The sequence below is a fragment of the Aulonocara stuartgranti genome (genome assembly GCF_965226115.1).
Source record: "Aulonocara stuartgranti genome assembly, chromosome: 9".
NCBI classification, from domain to species: domain Eukaryota; kingdom Metazoa; phylum Chordata; class Actinopteri; order Cichliformes; family Cichlidae; genus Aulonocara; species Aulonocara stuartgranti.
Window position 1 is genome coordinate 31,371,497 of NC_138960.1, and position 6,771 is coordinate 31,378,267.

At 38.9% G+C, this 6,771-nt stretch overlaps 1 long non-coding RNA gene across 1 annotated transcript; it reads left to right on the forward strand.

Annotated features, from left to right (window-relative positions):
* Positions 1 to 1,849: 1,849 nt before the first annotated feature.
* LOC309713731 lies at positions 1,850 to 5,435 on the forward strand. Its single transcript, XR_014278661.1, has 3 exons — positions 1,850 to 2,303; positions 3,013 to 3,070; positions 4,435 to 5,435. It is a non-coding gene; the product is annotated as an uncharacterized lncRNA (long non-coding RNA).
* The last annotated feature ends 1,336 nt before the right edge of the window (positions 5,436 to 6,771 follow it).

A 6,771-nucleotide genomic window follows, 5' to 3' on the forward strand; every position in this document is an offset into this window, starting at 1 on the left:
GTTCACCCCCACATCCTAGGAGTATGGGAGAGGTCGTACCTTGTTTTATTGTTTTACAGTAGGATTAACGTAGCTATATCTGTCTTAGTCTAAGTGCTTTTTGTTTAGATGAACTGCTGGACTTCGAGACCAGCAGGTTTCCGGAAGTCATTTATGGGGTCACACTCTGACACCACACACACACACACACACACACACACACACACACACACACACACACACACACACACACACACGTACACCTCCACATTCCAATGTAAGGAACAAACGCTCACTGAAGCATATAAATAAAGACCAGGGCAGTCCTCAGTGTGATTCTCAGTTCTGGAGGCTGCCCTTGCTAGCAAGAAGTTCTGTGTGTTTCTCTTCTCTGAGTCTCTACTGAAGAAGTGTTTTAGAGTATATCTCTTAACACAGACAAACAGTATCCTACAGTTGTTTATGTTTTTAAACCCATTTTGCACAGAGAGGCATTTTTTGAAAAATGTATTGATACACCGTGTCCGTGCCTGTGTGTCAGGTTAACATCCAGCCTTGGCTTAACTTTATTTGGAAATCCTCGCTGTTTTAATGAAAACAGAATCTAAATTTCTTATTGATACTTTTTTTTCTCACGTCTGGAGCTCAGTGACTCACATCCACAGCACACGTGGAGCTACTTCACGGAGTGCTAAATCCTGCCTCGTACTGTTCTCCGGTGGGTTTCTGCACACAGGCTGTCGGGAGAGTTATGAAACTAATGTGTGGGTGAGAGATTCTCATTTTCTTGTTCCTCGCTGTGGTCTGACTGGGTGTGATTACTTGCTGTTTTAATTTTAAGTTTCTGGCCGTCGTAGGGCATTTGAGATCTAACTAACTCTGTTACTTGTGAACCAGATCATCTGGTTCTAGGTTTGAGACTGTTAAACTCTGCTCATTGATATACATTTTTAAAAAATAGTCTGTTTCAACTGACACATTTGTTTGTTGTGGTGATTTCTGATACAGCACCTGAAAAAGTCATGAAATCAGCACATATCTGGGATGTTGTAGAAAATAAACTAATCACCGAAACATATAAAACATTTTTGTTTAATGGCTCGAGTTTCTGTCTTTGTGAGACATACAATTTAAAATGAATAACTTATTTGTTGGATGCTTCTTTTGCAGATCAAGTAGAAAAACGTGGGAATCATTAACAAATTTATTACACTGAGTTCTTTCTTGAACCGCGGGCGTTTACAAAGGCTTGATTTCTCTGGATTAATGAAAAGCAGTCTCTTTTGAGTTTGTCCCACTTTTCTCCAAAAGCCACTGACAGATCAGCTTTAATTCAATTCAATTCAATTCAGTTTTATTTATATAGCGCCAAATCACAACAAAAGTCGGCTCAAGGCGCTTCATAGATACAGAGAAAAACCCAACAATCATATGACCCCCTATGAGCAAGCACTTTGGCGACAGTGGGAAGGAAAAACTCCCTTTTAACAGGAAGAAACCTCCGGCTTTACAACATTTCCATGGGCCATTTTTCCCCCACTGTCCCTAATGAAATCAGTCCAATCAGGACCCAGACAGTTTTTGAATGTGTCACTGAAATTTCAGTGTACACATGTCAACTTACTGTCGAGGACCTTAGGCTACTCCAGTGTCCTCTGGTCCTTTACCTCACATGCAGCCCCCAATCATAACTGAGCAGGAGAATTTACTTGTTTTCTTCAGGAAGTTATCTGGATTTGTTTTGGCTTTTCTGGATGTAAATTCCATTTCATTCCTTCAGCTGCTTTGGGGCATTTTCTATTTTCAGGACATATTCCTGTGATTTTTCTGACTTCCATCTACCCATATCTGCCTGTAATCTTCCTATTTAGGTTATGCTTGCTTGATGTCTTACATACCACTAACTGGGAAAATGTGTACATAACGTTGCTACAGTCTGTATTGGACTTTCTTTTTGAAGAACTTATAATAATCATTCAGTTTTTTTCAACTGTAGAAAGAGATTTGTCCTCTGTGTTGCATAGTTGGATTTGTTTTGCAGGTTTTTCTGTTGTTCTGTGTGTAAACTGAACTGTTGCAGTTAAAAGAATTGAAAAGGGCAATGACTGTTAACAGCATTTCTTTTTTCAGCCTTGTATTTCAGGCATGTTCAAACTTGACTTAAAGGAATGAAAAACCTGCCTATCTGGATGTAACTGCCACCATTTTTTTCTGTTCACTGCTGCACCGTCACATGAAATCTTAGAGAAATATGATCAGGGTCTCCTGCACTATGTTTTTGGTGGTCGTGGAGTTTCTGTGGATACTGAGAGTTTCCAGAGCAGGTAAGTGAAGCAAATACCGGAGCAGCATGAACTTTGCTTTAACTTGCCCTTGATATCACAATATATTCAACTCTTAAGTGTTAATCAAGTAAAACTTTGCTATATGAGTTTATTAAATCCCTACCAAGTGTTTGCATCAAGCCTATGCTCACATTAATGCACATGACATAAAAGCAGCATTATCATAAAAAATGTACAGCTTTCTTACTTCTGTCTGACTGACACTGTAAAAGAGAAACATGTTATGAATATTAAAAAATCACTATATTTATATAAATATGTAATTCCACTGTAATTCAATTTATTTCAATTTTATGTATACAGCACCAAATCACAACAATTGCCTTAAGGCACTTGATATTGTAAGGTAGACCCTACAATACAACATACAGAGAAAAACCCAACAATCATATGACCTTTATGAGCAAGCACTTTGGCGACAGTGGGAAGGAAAAACTCTCTTTTAACCTGGAACCTCAAAGCTTAAAACAATAATCCACTGTTCCCTCTCCAACACCTCCACACCACCACACCCAGTCTGGCTATATGCTATTGCTATAGCAGTAGCAGTACTAATAAAAGTAGTGCTGCTAATTCACTGTAAAAAGAAAAAGGATAAAATAATCGTCTCCCGTTACTTTACAAAGAACTGACTTTGAGGTAGTTTGGGTTAATCTGTTTGTATTGATGCTTTTTCTCTTTTCCCCAGATCATCAGAAGAAATGCAAGGAGCCAAGAATTGCAAAGAGGCAAGAAGTGACTCAGATGTAAGTCAGAAGTTTTATTTTTATTTTTTTATTAGAATGCACTGAAGCGCTTGACAGTGCAAGAAAATCAATATGTAATCATTAGTAATTAGCATTCCTTCCTCTAGTCCTAATTCTTACTCAATGTGCAGTAGAGATGGACGGATCCGATATCACGTATCGGTATCGGTCTGATACTGACCTAAGTTACTGGATCGGATATCGGAGAGAAATGTAAAATGTAATCCAATCCATTAAATATCAAAAAAGCACCCCACAAAACTTGCGACATGGTAAAACTCGGCTCATAACTGTAGCACGTCGGAGTAGTATGCATCACCTAATAGAGTGGCTGTGGCGTGCGGGACCTGTCGGTGGTCTGGTTGAGCATTTGGAGCCTCGCTACCAAACCGGCATTTCATCTCCAAGAAAGTTATCCCAGAGAGAAGTAAAGCAAGTGTGTAAGTTCACCTATGAATGTTTGTAAAGCATTCCAGCGTTAAGCTTAACAGCCAGTAGCGGTTTTTGACACGGGCGGTTGCCCGGGGCGGCATCGTGGGCATCGGCAAAAAATAAATAAATAATTGCTCGTGCTCATGCTGCCCCAACGTCATGCCAGCACATATTGGGAATGGCACAGGCACCGATCGGTTTTCTATCGCCCATTTGCTGGGAGTAAGGGCGCCCTCTGTTTAAGAGGTGCGTCTGCTGCTTGCGGCACAGGGAGGAGAGGGCGGGGCGGCGGGGGATTCTGTGGCTGGAGCAGCATCTACCAGCTCGCAAAATAAAACAAAATAAAAAACAAACCAACAAACACCAAAACACCAGACATTATGATACAGACTTATAATTTTTAAAATAATGTTTTTGTTTTTAAACTTGAGTATGAACTTATACAAAATGCAGCAAGATATTAAAAAAACAGTTTTATTGATTAAAAAACACACTATATTGGATTCATATCTGTACCGGCCAATAACCAGATTTATGATATTGGTATTGGACATAAAAAAGTGGTATCGTGCCATCTCTAATGTGCACTACAACCGATCACATTGCACCTTATATTGCACCTGCTAATTTATATGGCATAAATAACCTGTATATAACTTGTACATATCTGTGAAGATACTCACTTTATTATATACATTCCCTGTGTAGGCACCTCTTAAATTTTAAGTCTATTTCTTTTTGGTTTCTCTTTGAACCTTCAGGTTCATCTTCAATTTAAATTTTAACTTTGTATGGCAAAGCAAGGATAGGACCAGACCGACTGTTATGAAAACTCCATGTTTTTTTTGTTTGTTTTTTTGAATAGCGAACAATGATACACACGAAAGGAAAAAGTCTGATTTCACTAAACGTTAATATCTTCTTGCTTGCAGAGACAATTCTGACAACATGACAACAGCAATGCTTCATCAGAACCCCCGAAGACGGTCCAATTCTCTCCCAAGACTAGTTAATTTCAGTCAAATGACATTTTTTAATTCAGATAATAATGTCAAACTGTCGTGTGATCTTCTTATCATGTAGCCCTACAGCACTACTGTTCAGTTATTTTTTCCTATTTTTTTCCATATGTCTGAACGCAATCTTTCTTTCCTGCAAATTTCAAGAAGTAACAAAGCAAGACAGCCATTTCTCAACCAACTGATATGAGGATGCTCACATTGGAAAAAAAAAAAAAGCAGTCTGTTCTGCACTTTAGATCATGTATTAGGCTACGTCCACACGTACACGGATATTTTTGAAAACTGAGATTTTCCGTTTTCGTTTTAAAAAATTATCACGTCCACACGTAAACGCAGAAATGAAGGAAAATGCTGCTAGAATCATGCCGAAGCAACAGGTGGCGATATATTCCTAACTTTGACAAAACAAAAGTAGAAGTCCAGTTCAATTCAAATTATTAGTAGTAGCATACCTGGAAAATGAAGAACTTTGTGTTTGTATATTACAACTCCCTTTGTTTTTTTGCCTGTCCCATTTGGTTCTTTAGCCATCAGAATTGTTGTCTGAAGACCAACAAGGATTTACTTTGCCAAATGGATCATCACGGCCTTGCCGTATTGGTCCATTTGATCAACCCTTGTTGATATTATTTATAGGAAAGAAAGATGAAGAAAAGAAAAACAGAAGGGAAGAGGGACAGTGAGAAAGGGCACTTAAAAAGAGAAAGAAGAAAAAAAATCTCCTGGAACACCTGTTTAGAGAAAAAGAAGAGAAAACAAGCAAAAAAAAACAGAGCAACGTACTAAACACAACACCATCGTGTTAATCTAGATAAGTGTAAACAGCAGTAAATACATCTGTATTACAACTCTCTTTGAAGAACCCTTTGTAATGAAGTATTCACAAATAAACATTTTCTTTTCAAATTCTCTGTTGTTCAAATGTGTTCTATTTGTGCAAGTTGTTAAGCGATATCTTACCAAAATGACTAAATAAAGGAAACATGTTTTCATTTTATATTATGAATTATTTTTATAAAATGTTACCTTTTTTGCTATTTGTTTTAATTTCATATTAGTAAAAAATCATGAAGTTCATAAAGATCATACTGTTGGACCCTCTGGTATACATTAATTAACCCAGACCTTCCCAAAGTGTGGGGCCCGCCCCCTAGGGGGGGCACAGAGCCATTGCAGGGGGGCGCAGAATGAAAAGGGGGGGGGGGGGGAGAACAAAACGCTTGGACACTGCTAGCACGGGGCGCCCACAGAAACGCAAAGCAGGAGATGAAGCATAGCTGAATATGTTTACAAACCAACTTCTTTCTAAGCCAAAGACTAGAAAATATGGTGAAGCATATCTGCCCTTTGGTTTCACCTGTACAAGTGCCAAGGTAGGTCTCCCTTGCAGAATTGGTTTTCCCTTCGTCGGGAGCAACGCTGGGCTGTTCAAATCACAGACTGTCAATGGAAAATTGTACTTAGTAGTCAGTATAGTCTTTTAATGATATAAGTTTGCATATGGTAGAATACTGCATGTAATCATTTGTGTTTAGAAGTATATAGTTGGTGGCATATTGAAAGAATGTCTCATCCCAGGAGGTCTGTAACATTCCAGGGTGTTCTGGCGTTCACCCCCACATCCTAGGAGTATGGGAGAGGTCGTACCTTGTTTTATTGTTTTACAGTAGGATTAACGTAGCTATATCTGTCTTAGTCTAAGTGCTTTTTGTTTAGATGAACTGCTGGACTTCGAGACCAGCAGGTTTCCGGAAGTCATTTATGGGGTCACACTCTGACACCACACACACACACACACACACACACACACACACACACACACACACACACACACACACACACACGTACACCTCCACATTCCAATGTAAGGAACAAACGCTCACTGAAGCATATAAATAAAGACCAGGGCAGTCCTCAGTGTGATTCTCAGTTCTGGAGGCTGCCCTTGCTAGCAAGAAGTTCTGTGTGTTTCTCTTCTCTGAGTCTCTACTGAAGAAGTGTTTTAGAGTATATCTCTTAACACAGACAAACAGTATCCTACAGTTGTTTATGTTTTTAAACCCATTTTGCACAGAGAGGCATTTTTTGAAAAATGTATTGATACACCGTGTCCGTGCCTGTGTGTCAGGTTAACATCCAGCCTTGGCTTAACTTTATTTGGAAATCCTCGCTGTTTTAATGAAAACAGAATCTAAATTTCTTATTGATACTTTTTTTTCTCACGTCTGGAGCTCAGTGACTCACATC